A 13,925-nucleotide genomic window follows, 5' to 3' on the forward strand; every position below is an offset into this window, starting at 1 on the left:
GGGAGGTCTTGCTCCGAACCCCGTTTGATCATGTGAGCGGTAATAGTTCACGTTGGGACACGATGCTGGATGAAGCTGACATATTCCTATTAATCTGATTTATGGTGGCAATCATCATGTTGATCTATTGCTGTCCAAGTAGTGGGTTGGGCTATTAATCCAATCAGTTGCGCATTATTTTTCCGCAACAAGTGTCCTATCAAAACACTGGTTACGCTTTGAGCAGGTGACGTTCTTTAATTGCAACACTGGTAGACTTAATAGTTTGGGTCACCGAGTGATTAAGATAATTAAAGTCTGTTGTATTTACTTTCATAGCGTATTCAAACTCGGCGTCCGGAGCCCTTGGGCGGGTCACGAGACGGTGAGGGACGAATAGAAAATAGCATATGAGCATAATTGTTACAAAGGTTAGAAAATAGTATGTAAAACCCTGGAAATAAAAAGGAGAAGTCATCAGCCTTTCACATTTCTTTGTCCCCCACATGACCCCTGAGATGATTATGACAGATTAGCCCAGCATCGGTTGCAGCAAATCAATTTACAGCACCACAGGAAACACAGCGACGTGTGCACGTGGTGAATTCTTTGGGTTTTTTGTTTTTTTTTGCGAACTTGCTCAAATCTATATCTTTTTATGCTTCAGGTGCCTCTGGGGAAAATGGGGGTCTGGCACCTTTAATTTGTACAGAATGCGACAGTACTTCATTGAAACAAAAGCTGGTTCCAGCTATACTTTCCTTGCTGCTAACCTGCATCCTTATATTTCCACGTGGTATCAAGGGAAAGCGCTGACTGACTCGCTAACACAACACCGCTCTTTCGGAGTTTGAGAGCCTCAGATGAAAATGAAAGGCCGGAGAATCGCGCTAATTATTGGTAGTGAGCTGTACAGTATGTGATCGCTGGGGCGGAAAGAGCATCTCTGGAGGGGTGAAACCTAAAAACAAAGTGGCTAGTCTTATGACACTCTGCAGGGGTGAGAGCCTGCTAAAGTTCACCACCTCTGTATTGTGTAAGCAGCGCTGTTATAATAACTGCCTTCATCTTGACCTGGAAAGGACTGCAAAACATTTTTATCGGAGATGGCAGCTGAAAACCAGCCTGCCTGAGAGTTGGGTACAGCAAAAAGGAGAACACTTGCAGCATCTTTCCATGAGCAATGCACATGCACAGTGTTCAATAAATTGGCCTTAACTGTTTGAAAAATAAAAAATAAACCCCTTGAATTTCTTAGATTTAGGCTTAAAAAATATACTTGCAGGCCAATTTCAGCAGCCCTGCCAAAACCCCTTGTCCTGTACAGTAGCTCTATTTTGCAGTGCCAGGCCCAAAGGAAAGTGTTTCTCGGTACTCAAACATTTGCATGTCTGCAAACTGGTGGTGGGGTTTCACCCTGTGGGAACCAATGTCTGGCCAAGAGCCTCTGAACCACACAACCCACCAGTGTCCGTAGAGTGGTGTGGACCTGGACCGGCTGGCAGGACGATGAGGAAAAGTACAAACCTCCTCATTTAGCCCGTGCGTGTGCAAAATTCTTGCTGAGTGGAGCTGAATTCACAAACCTGTCAATACACCAGTTTCTTCACTGTAGATAATGTAGCGGAATACGTTGCGAGGGGTTTATGTTTTCTTTCTCTGTGACATTGAACTCTTCCTAAATTATATTTACAGACTAACAGACTGTTAATTCATCCCGCGAATAGAAAATCTGCATGTTTAGATCCGTGAAGTATTAAAAAGGTTTCAGACAACCACCTTACATTCTTGGTGGACATCAGCAACACAGTTTAAATATTACTTTAATGTTGATCTACCTCCCAGAAGGTGTGCTGCCTGTCCTGTATCTCAAATGCGGATGTCTTGCCGGGGGTTTGGTACTCATACAGAGGCTAATACAGTAACTTCCACATAACCGCAGGTATTGCCAGGTTCCAATGTGAGTCAGAGCCAAAGAACCAAAAGCTCAATGAAATAGCTCAGTCAGGTAGCAGCATAGTGAATGATTCTCTTTACTGTAATGTGTGAGACGGATGATTTTAGCAAGAGTTTGAAAGACACAATCTTCTCAAATCAAGGATTTATTCAGTGCAACTGCCTAACTCTTGCATAATGTTGTAACTCTGATAGTGGCCCCCGCCACTGCTGGAATGCTTTACACTTGTTACTCACCCGGTCTCAATAAGAGCAATTTTTGAACCTTGAATTCTAACAAATGAGTCACATCGCATTGTAAGCTGCGTCAAGTGAACTTGCTGATATGGATTATAATTTATGTCACTGGCACGTAACGCATCAGACCGACGACCTGCCCCGCCCCGCCCCCCAGGATAATCAAAGTATGGAAAGCTCACAGACCACCCAGGATTAGACACACACACACACACACAGACACAGACACAGACGCACACTGACACACACACACACACACACACACAGACGCACAGACGCACACACACACTAGCGCTGCATGGTGCAGGAACAGATTGCCCCAGTGAATGTGACATATTGTACATACAGTATTTTTCCAAGAAGTCCCGTGAAATTAGCAAAAGCTAAAGACTGAAATATTAGAGAAATTATAATTTTATAATTTTAAACATGCACAGAATTTTTGCTAGGCACCACAATCGGCCTGACAAAGACAATATTGTCTTCCTGGTTGCCACGCCTGTATCTTTGAGTCAATTTTGTCAACTATTTTTTTTTAGATTTAGTCTTTGTCTTAGTCCAATTTATATCAACAATTACGTGAAAAGATGCAACAACATTAGCAAAGTCAATGCAATCTAACTCCTGCAATATGAGTCAGTCAGAAAGTAAACAGACAAATGAAAACCCGTCAAAGTGAAAAAGAACCTTGTAACTACCCTTCTAGTAATCGGGCTTAAACCAATGTCCCGATGTTGTGGAATGCTATTAGATTATGTTAATCCACTGTCTTTAGTAGTTGGCTTGAAATGACTTTAAAAGTAAAGTAGGTTACCTTGGTACCCAGGTAGGTATAGTGCGCCTGATGTGCAAAATCGACACAAAGATGATTCGGATGCACAGGAGGGGAAATGCGCAACACAGCCGTTCAAAAGGAGCACATTTGAATGACTCGTGTGTTTGCAGGAGTTTTCCACTTAATTCCCCAGCTTTGTTCTTTTAGCCATGATCATTTTCTTTCAAAGTGCAGATAAGCTGAACAGCATTATACTAATGGGTATTCATGCTGTGGTTTACTCACAGCCAGGACTCAGCATCCATGAGTGACCATGTAAAAGAGACAGCAGGTTGTATGAAGCCACGAGGTGAGGATCATTAGGGATTTCTAGAAGTTGCAGTGAATACATATTCAAAAGAGAGGATGTAGGGTGAGTCTGTCAAAAGAAAAACTGCTAATGCTGCAGTGCAACACGGTTCATTTCGATACAGAAGCTCAAACAAATTTTAGGAGTTTGCAGAGACAGAGTCCATCCATCCATCCATCCATCCATCCATCCATCCATCCATCCAACAGGTTCTCTGGCATATGAGTTGCTTTCAGACATGCACTGAAGTCTGGACACTTTCCTGAAGCGAGTGGGTGGGTGATCAACCCAGGCGACACCCCTCGTCTGAATGTTCTGGAAATGTTCCCGCTGTCGTGAACGCGTCTGACGCGGACAATCTCCTGCGTTCTTCGTACAGTATGTGAACGCAAACTTGGAAAATGTCCGGATTCAATTTATTTTGAAATTTTTTCATTAGTTCACGTCTGAAAAAAAGCTACAGAAACAAACAGCCATCCGCAATCACACCTACGGCTCATTAAGAGTCTCCAGTTAAGCAGCGATGGCCCCAGAGGGCTGACAGGTTCAAATCCAGAACCGTCTTGCTGTGAAGGGAAAGTGGTGACTAATTGCCCCTTTTTAGACTCACGTGTTATGAACACGAGGTGGTTGGTTTACTCACGTACGTTTCGCAAGCCTATGTCTGGGAGGTCACTCACCGATATCTGGGACAACTGTGGGCAAAAAGTGAACGAGCAGCATTGAGTCGTCCTTGACCAAGGCACTTTATTCCTTGGTTTTACAAAAAAGCTAAAGAATGTGTGTGTGTGTGTGTGTGTGTGTGTATGTGTGTGTGTGTGTGTGTGTGTGTGTGTGTCTGTGTCTGTGTGTCTGTGTTTTTTCCACATCCCATTTAAATAACATGACAGAGGGCATTCATTGGACACACCTCCTGCCCAGTGGCACATCCAGTCTCTAACGACAGAAACTTCCTTGGCGTCACTCATCACACCCCCTTGCGTGTCGAGGATCAACAACAGCAACAGCACTCGCCGTCCAACGGACAATCATCACAGGTCAGCACCTCCGTCAGTGCGTGTCCTCGTCAGTGACAGAGTAGGTGACTGTCCTAAGCGGGAGCAAAGCGTTATTTTGGTTGCGAGGTTCAAAGGTCCTGAGATGCAAGTTGACAGAAGCTGTCATGGCTGCCCGAGTGGCTGTGGCAGTGAACCTGAAAATATCTGTTCGGAAGCATCAAGCACAGAGGCAAATTCAAAAGGTGAAACCTTTAGCTGCAGAATGGAAGCGACTGAAAAACATATCCTTGCTTGTCCTTCCTATAGTAAATTCTATTTTTTTCAGAAAACTGGCAGTACCAAATTGATGGTATTTATTTAAATTCACACCCTTCAGAGTTATTTTGTTCCTTCAAAAATCATTTCATGATAGCATGTTACGCATCCATCAATGCTCATAAAAAACTGCAGTTAATATGAAATTTGTTTTGGTATTTCCGCAGACTGTAAAATCTTGGAAAGTCCCTCTATTGGAATGTTTCATAAGAATTTTATTTGTTCAGTGTAATAATGAGCAATAAAACCATCACCCGTAAATTGTCTAAGAATGTATTTCTGCTGTCACTGTTATGACTTAAAAAAAAAAAAAAAAGGGCCTCCTTTGGAATGTGTCGTGCCCTCTGACCCCATAGTGCAGGGAGTTTACATATCCATGTCTCCACTAGTAAAAAAAACACATTCCTACCTTCGATCTGGGTCAAAGATAAAAAGATGGCCGAGATCTGATGCTGACAAGCGAGACAGGTCTCCCCAAAAATTTGGAGAAAAAAAAAGTGCAATAAAATAAAGCCACATATTAGACACACAGATGTCAAGAAATGTGTTGCAGCAACCTATTATACTGTGCTTGCTTGAACCAGGCCTTCCTAAATAAAGCAGCCCTTTATTTGCAACCATTATTGAGCATCCTTCTTTTGGATTACATCTAACCTGTGCATTAAAACACATTGATAAAACCGGCGGCTGCTCTTAGTGCACAATCGTACGAGATGTTCATTGTAGGTGCGACCTGGGAGATGTGCGGTTTTGACTTCGTTTCGGGAAGCATTCAAAAAAAAGTGCTGGAGGCATTTCCCTGCTGTCAGAGGCAACCGCAGAGTTGACTGATGTCAATCACTACTCCAGTATACATAATTCAGTTATCTAATAGAGATGTGATGTCACACTGACGCCACACTCCCCCTTCAAGTTTGTGTCACACAATTTGAGATTATCTTTAGTCATTGTGGAAAAACACTGTACTGTACTATCCAGATGACTACCCATCTTTTTTTATCATGAATTGGTAACCCTGCTATTTAAGCACACACTTGCCTCCGCTTAACTACAGCTCCCATTTCTCGGACAACGCGATCTCACAAAACGAGGCAGTCCTCCAACTCATACGACGAACAATGCCATTTTTGAAACCGCGTATTTACGACGTACGTTATTCGTTTTAAAGACTGCAGAACCTTTGGCGGTAGTAATGCACACGGCCGCTAAAGGGCAACGGCGGACCTGGTGAGTCCGTCAAGTTTGTGTACGTAAACGGTTTTTCAACGAAAGTTGCACATAATCACGCACTGACCTTCTTCACTTGCGGGACATTTGGAGCAGTCAGTCGAAAACATTTTTGCAGAGACTGGAGGAGACGGGAAACACACGGACCTCTGTCAATCACCAGCTGCAGAAATACATGAATATATAAAATCAGCAATAAGATATGTGCGGGATAAACATATTAGACTAACAACTTTGGCTGCAAGTGGTGCAGTGTATGTGAGTGTTCTGCAGAGGGCGCAGCGAGTGGCAGGCTCTGCACTGCAGAAAAATAAAATGATATATGTATATATATGCAGAAAAAAATCTTGTAGTAATCTCATAAACAAACAGCTGGCTAACATGTTATGTTAGTCATGTTTTAACAGCTCCAAGAAATAGTGTCACTGCCTGGCCTAGCTTCCCTCTGAGCTGTGATTTATTTTCATGAGTAAAAAACATTTCAGAAAAAACATCGTCCCTCTGACTTCTCTTACCTCATGTTCTTTCGCGATGTGGAGGCATGGATCAATATGATGTATCCATGGGTGGAGGTCAGGTGTTTCCGGTCTTGAGCTCCGGCGGTCTGCTGCCAAACCCTCTTTTCAAAAGTCTAATGAAATGATATGATTACTTCCTTCTTCTTCTTCTTCTTTTAATGGCGACTTGCATTATCGGAGCATTATCGCCACCTACTGTATCCTTTTTACATTGTCCTGACATTCTTGTTATGTTAAGTCCAGTTTGTTGTAGATATGTGAATACGAGTTTTAACACCACCTTCCAGAGTTATTTGCAAAGATTTTTTCAAAGTCCATTTGCTGAATTCCTTCAACATCCAATCCTTTAACAACAGTCTTTCAGTTGAGGGGATTACTTCCTTCCTGTTCAAACAGGAAATAAAGGTGAGGAGTTTGAATGAACCAATTGGATGTTGCCCAAAAATGTTTGTGATTTTTGATTGGCTGGAGCTTTTAGCCCCGCCCACTTGTGCAGCATCTCACCAGTACACAGTTTTACCAGGAAGTAGAATCCCACATGCCAAACAATTTAATTTCAAAATGGAGTCCACTGTCTACAGGTTGATTTTGATTCAGCCAATGCTAATGCTGGCTAATGCTAGCCATCCTCCGAAAGAAAAGAAATGTTTCTTCACCGAACACCACAGGGAATGAGAAAGTTTTACAAAGGTTGAGATTCGCTGGAGTGTTACTGAATTTGCAGCAACAAAAAAAAAGAGGAAGGCCGCGTTTCCCTGTTTTCCACCAGCAAACGTTTGGGGATGAATGAGAACATTAAAGCTACGAATACACAGTTGGAATGGGACATCATGTGTCTGGCGAAGCCGGAGGCCAAGGAAACGGACGGGCAAACATCTTCACGGCGACGGGAATACGGACTACAAAGAGTAAATGTAAGTCACTCTTGTTTGCTGTTTGTTTGTGGTGGTTTGCGTGGTATGTTGTGTTGGCTGCCTGCGGCTTGTTGTGGTGTTGCAACCTCTTGACCCACCGACTAGGCCTCGGGTCATGCGCCTAAATCCTGTTGCTTTCTCGATGCTTGTTTGTGTTTTGTTGACATCGCTATTATGTGATTGCTGGACCATCATAAGTGTTGTGGCTGCGGTGATATGTACGGGCAGAAGCTTGTTTTGAGCTCATATGTCTGAGTCAAGGCAGATGTGCAGTATTTAACCTTTTGAACCGAGGATGCTCTGCTCGGTTCTCACCGTCCGCCTCGGGTTCTGCGTCTGGACATTTTGGTGCCTCATGGCCTGAGGAGACTGAGCTTAGGTTCGACTGTGTTCATCTTCCTTTTGTCTGTGTCGTCAGCATCATACCGTATATTCTGTGGGTGGAGTCCTTGTTACATCCCCTTATGCTGGTTTGAATTGTATCAATTGTATGGTTATACGTTTATCAGATGTCTTCATCATCTGTGCAGCGTTTGACTCCTCAACATTGCAGTGTCTTTAACATCGTGGTGTGTTCTTGGTTGGTCGCCGTGCCACTGAATTTTCTCTTCTTTTTAATTGTTTTATCATCAGCCTATCTATGTATCTATCTATCTATCATGTCCATTTGATAAGCCCTGAGAGAAAAATGTGTTTCAGTCAGACTCTCATCTAAAAGCAATGCTCATCTAAAAGCAAGCTGTGTCACACGTGGCTGGCGTGAGTTGTATATACAGTTGGAGATGCAAAGATATTTGTCAGCGTTGGACACTGACTACATGCTGATTTGTTATTCAATTTTGTCATGTTTGTAGCATTACAGACAAAATCCCCAAACTGCTTTGTGAGAACCGGTAATGTCTGAATTTTGGACCCTTGAACAATACGTGAGAGAAATCCAACTTCCTTTTTTTTTTTTTAAAGTTTCACTGAACCCATTTTTCGGGCCTGTGTTGTGTTAACCGTGTTGTAAATCCGATCCAATTGTGTCGTCTCGAAGAGCGACACAATGGAAGCCTCAAAACAAAGTGTGGAACCAGAGGAAGAGCAAATCAACCAAAGGTCGCCGATCAATTTGCTCTCTCACAGGCCTCCTCTTGTGCGAAAGGGAAAGTATTTTTGTGTGGGCAGTCCCCAAGAAGTGTCACTCTGTCCATGCAACTGAGACAACTAAAAAGCCCATTATCTGAAAATGGCAAACCATTAAGCCCTTGGCATGAAGAGCCTTTCACTAAAGACCCCGCGCACAAAGGAAGTCTGACCATTCAGCAATGCGAGCAGGGCAGAAAAATAAGACCTTTAACACGGACGGAAAAAAAGAAGGAAGGGAGGGGGCGGGTTGGAGGATGGGGGAGCGAGGGGCGCTGAACATAAATCTGCGCGCTGTGTCTTAGGTCTGTGACAGATCACGGTGATGCCAGTACCATGTAGAATCTATTGCCAAAGCAACGTGTTCAATAGGTTTTTGACAGAAGCTCAGCAACAGTCGTGTTTGCCCTCATGACCAGTTTTTCTTTTTTGGGAGTTATTGTGACTCTCGCAGTGATTTCAGACACAGACACCGTTCTCTGATTTTTCCAGGGGATTCACATACGACTACCACCCGTGTGTGTGGTTTCATATAAAAGCGTGTGTGTGTGTGTGTGTGTGTGTGTGTGTGTGTGTGGGTGTGGGTGTGGGTGTGTGGTTTTTTTTGTGTCTCAGCTGGGAGACCCTTCTGCTCCCATGGCTCTCATTTATCCACCGACAACTGGTTTTCACTAATCCCTCTCATTGGAAACAGCCTCCCTTTGCGAAGCAGCTGCCCTGTCTGAGTTGCAGCGGAGGCACGTTTGGTCCCCGTCCAGTCCAATTTGGAGTCAGATATTCATTTTGCCATGAGCGTCTTAGTTACCGTGCAAAAATGCAGACGTGGTTAATGCCTATAAATGCCGATTACAACACACAATCTACCTCAAGCTGTTTTTTTTGTTTTTTTTTACAGATTTCAAGCCTTCATTTCCCAGGAACTACTGTATGATTATAGACGGGTCATTTTTTAAAAGGGGTTCTTGCTCATCGGCACCATTTTGTTCCGTTGCAGGAAGCAGTGTCACATTCTTTTAGCAGATATTGTGTGAAATGAATAATATTCTTAGGAGAATCCTTTGTGCCCAGCGACTAAAAACAAAAAAGCCAAACATTAAGAACGACTAAGATATTTAGTATGTCCAAATCATTTTTACTATGTCATTTTAATTATAAGTGATCTTGAAATGTTGAATTTTCAAATAATGAGCCACCCTCAGTAATCCTCTTCTGCTATACAGTAGATACTGTATTAGCTTTCCATTCAATATGATTTTATCATGGGCCAACAAATCAAGTGATTTTGATGAATTAATTATAGAGTTCTATCGTTGTACCGTTATTTATTTTTTTCTCTTTCATGCCGTAGCATGTCATTCTTTTTCCACTTGTCACTACAAAGGGGCGTTTCTTTCATCGTGGGTTGTAAATCTGATACAGACACCCGTTCCACTGATTTGATGGGGGAATGGGTTTCCTACGCACTTAATTCACATTTCACTTCCCAAAGCACTTTTTTTTTTCTGTTTCTCACCAGTTGTTCTTAGCAAAGGTCTGAATAATCGCCATCACAATATACACGCTATCTGGGTCGAGAGCAGGACCGAGTCAAATGGTTTGGACGGAGACACCTGTTGTGACGACTGGAGCCGCTTGACACTCATCAAAATGGATCCTTCGTCTCAACAGGTGCTTTTTCTCAAGTTCTCTTTGTTCCGCAGGATGTGGATTTGTCTCTCTCCGAGAGATGTCGGATGTCGGTTATTTATTTTATTTTTTTTTAGAGGCGGCGATAATGATTTCAGATGTTTTGAAAGAGGACTGGCGACCTGGTGGAACAGTGGGTGAGCTGAACCTCAGCCAGGACCCTGTATTTGAAACCACATCACCGAAACAGGGGTCTCTGTGGGGTGCAGCCGCAGCCGCCTATCAATCATTCATCAGAGAGCATGAACAGATTTCCCCGCTCGTTGTACCTGCGGCCCTCTCTTGAGGCTCCGTACCACATGCGCACACTCTCGGCAACAACACACAAAGTCCTCGGCGTCCATGGTTCCGAAAAAGGGGGCGAAATGGCAAAACGCCAAAACGATAAGCGTCGAAAAGGGAGAGTTGGTGATCAAGGGATGGCAGAACAAAGAGGAGAGCAATTGATTTGGTGCAGCGATGCACAGTGTAGCAGTTCACCATATGTTCCCGTGCCGTAAAGATTTACTGCCTTGGCGTGTTCTTATCCAATGCAAAATGTAAGACAGATTGATGGACGTCTGCTCGTCTGTTGGGGGTGGGGAACATACGATAGGCCGTATCTGCTTTTTTGAACATCTTTTACCCACGAATGAAATGACTCTGGTAACGTGCCAACTCTTGTCTGTACCTATATGTCCATTTAGTGCGCTTGCCGTACTTTGCTTGCATCGCAGTGTCGAGTGGCACGGTTGGGAACATGGCATTGGGAAAAACAAATGCTCATAATGGGCATTTGTGAGGTGATGGGTTTAGGGCTATGTGCAGGTGGTCGGTGGCAGAATGCCTTTTTTCTTTATGGCTCGTTGTGACCCATCACTTGCTTCTTTTGCATCAATGTTATTGACTAATGCTCTTCTCGAGCCTTGTTCCTTTGAGCATTATTGTTTTTAATTTTAATTTCCCTGCTCTTTCTGTGACCTGCCTTGTGGTGAGCACAGCTCATATACTGTCATACCTCCCACTGGGTTCAAATACAAATGGTCTAACTTGCTCAGTGTGTTGAATTGCAACAGGTTTGGATAGAAGCCCCGTGGTCCTTCTGCGTACAGCATGTGGTCGTGTCCCCTTTCACTGATCAATGACAGATTGTATTTTTAATCAGGGAATATCTTGAATTTGTCAATGCAAACCATTTTTTGGATTGTTGCATTTATCATGAAACAAATGCATACAGGAGGAAACCCTCTCCGTGCCCGGACGTTCCCCTCGTTTTGCACAATCTGTCTCTGTAAGTGGCTCCTTACATTGATTTTTTTCTATTAATTTCTTTCTCCAAGCGACTCCACGCGTGCAGGCTCACACTACCACGCTTTGCAGTCTGGTCCATTAGGCGCCCGCTGCTCACCTGTGCCAGGTTCAGTGAATACCCCCAAAAACCTCGTCTCATCAGACAAAGGGCTAGCATTGTTAAAGGCGAAGGCTCCTCTGTGACGGCCGGGCGCCGTGAGAAGTGAAGATGGAGAAAAAGGTGTGTGTGTGTGTGTGTGTGTGTGTGTGTGTGTGTGTGTGTGTGTGTGTGTGTGTGTGTGTGTGTGTGTGTGTGTGTGTGTGTGTGTGTGTGTGTGTGTGTGTGTGTGTGTGTGTGTGTGTGTGTGTGTGTGTGTGTGTGTGTGTGTGTGTGTGTGTGTGTGTGTGTGTGTGTGTGTGTGTGTTTGCGGAGGTGTCGGAGGTGGCACGATGTCGTGTTCCTTGTCAGGGCATCATAGAACATTAAAAGTTACTCAGTGACCCAGAGAGAGAAATAAAAAAGAGAGATGCTGGGACCCGACTGGACTCGAATTGGTATTCCAAACATCTCGTCAATCACTCTTAGACTGTTTAGGTACCCGCCCTTCATCCCTCGCTATAAAAAGCTGCCCACTTAGACACATCAATCAGTGACTTTCTGAGCTGCTACAGCTCATTAGTCATCACATCGACAACATGATTAGACTAAGCCGGTTACAAATCAGGGGAGGGTGTCTGAGGTGGGATTTGCCGGGTTTCAGTCACAAATTTTTCCATCAATTGCGCTTTTTGTCTGAAATAGTGAGGGTTTTTTTTAACTGATTTGCTGATTACCCACAGTGGGACAGGTGAAAAAAAGCCCACTGGAAATCAGTTTATTCATTATTAGTCATTATTCATGCCAATAGAAATCAATGCTGTTGATTTTTAACTGCATTTAACTTGATTGGAGTTGTTGTTGGAGGATGTACAGTAACAGAAAGTACAGTACAACAACAAAAGTACAAAGGCTCGCGTGGCAGCAGCAGCAGTGCTGCCAAACTTAGCTCAGCGGACAGTTCACGATGACAGTGATAACAGAATCGTAGAGTTTCACTACTTTTATGTGACATTGTTTTTACACATTTTCTTATTGACTCCAGGGATTAGGGTCTGAGCAACTCTTATCATCAAGATCAAACCTTATCAACTCATACTTAAATCACGCAATGACAGTTTAAATTCCTGTTTAATCATTTTGTATAATGGGTTGTGAGGTAAACTGTACGTGGAATATATTTTTTGGGGTTGATATTATTACCAATGCAGCTGCGCACAGGCAAGGCCATGGCCATTTTTACTTAAACAGAGTTCATTGATATCATGTGAGCTACATTTTACTTTCTGTGTGTGTGTGTGTGTGTGTGTGTGTGTGTGTGTGTGTGTGTGTGTGTGTGTGTGTGTGTGTGTGTGTGTGTGTGTGTGTGTGTGTGTGTGTGTGTGTGTGTGTGTGTGTGTGTGTGTGTGTGTGTGTGTGTGTGTGTGTGTGTGTGTGTGTGTGTGTGTGTGTGTGTGACATGTAGTCAGATGTGTCATTGCCGCTCTTTGTGCTCCTCTACCTCCGTGTGCTGTTGACGGACTTGGTGGAAACTAGGATGGAGGAACCACATTTCATGCTTTGCATTCTGCAACAAACAACCCCTGTGTAACGAGTGGAAACCTTTACGTGATAATCCGAGATTGCATTTCAATCAGCCCTCATTAGGACGGCAACAAATCCAGGGCCTGCTCCAAGTGTTTGAAGACTGACAGCTTCTCTTTTCTGTGCGTAGTTCTACAGTATAAAGCGTGGACACACACACACACACACACACACACACACTTAGAGCCCTTAGAGCCAGGCCCGCATTCCACAATGACGAAAAAGAGAGAGGGGGCTGTAATTTTGTTTTTCAAATGAGAAATTATTATTCTGTGATTGTAAGATAATCAGAGCTGCCGCACTCAAAATAAATAAATAAATAAAGGCCCGACAAGATGAATGACCAGCACCTGCTTGGATGTTATGCGTGTGTGCACTGCGCATGCATATTATTTGCATGTGCAATTTGGAGATCAGCGCTAACGCCCGGCTGATACATGCCCTTGGTGTAAACGTATCAGTTAAAACATTTCCACTTTGGCATTTAAACGTTATTTTGGTCATGTGGTGTAAATGAGGTTTCGATATTTGAGCCAAACGTGGGGCACGTCAGCACCTGCCACTGTCTGCAGATCATCAGTCACATATTAGCAGATTTGCGTGCATACACCCTGTTGTATTGTGTTCTGGCACGTGTGTTTATTTGTGATAGAAGCCTTGCAGCTGTACACCATCTGGCCACAAGAGGGAGTAAACACTTAAATGTTGAGACCGGATGAGGGATGATGTTTCGTGCTGCCATTTGAAAGCCCATTTCTTTTTTTCAAATTGTATTTTCATCAATTGAGTGGAACATGTGTTCAATAATAACAATCTGGGTTAGTTTAAGATTACCTGAGCACCATTTGGTATTTCTCCGATGAAATTATCAGGCCAGGATTTTGGTGAATGTT

This window comes from Scophthalmus maximus, chromosome 1 (assembly GCF_022379125.1).
Source record: "Scophthalmus maximus strain ysfricsl-2021 chromosome 1, ASM2237912v1, whole genome shotgun sequence".
Taxonomy (NCBI): Eukaryota; Metazoa; Chordata; class Actinopteri; order Pleuronectiformes; family Scophthalmidae; genus Scophthalmus; species Scophthalmus maximus.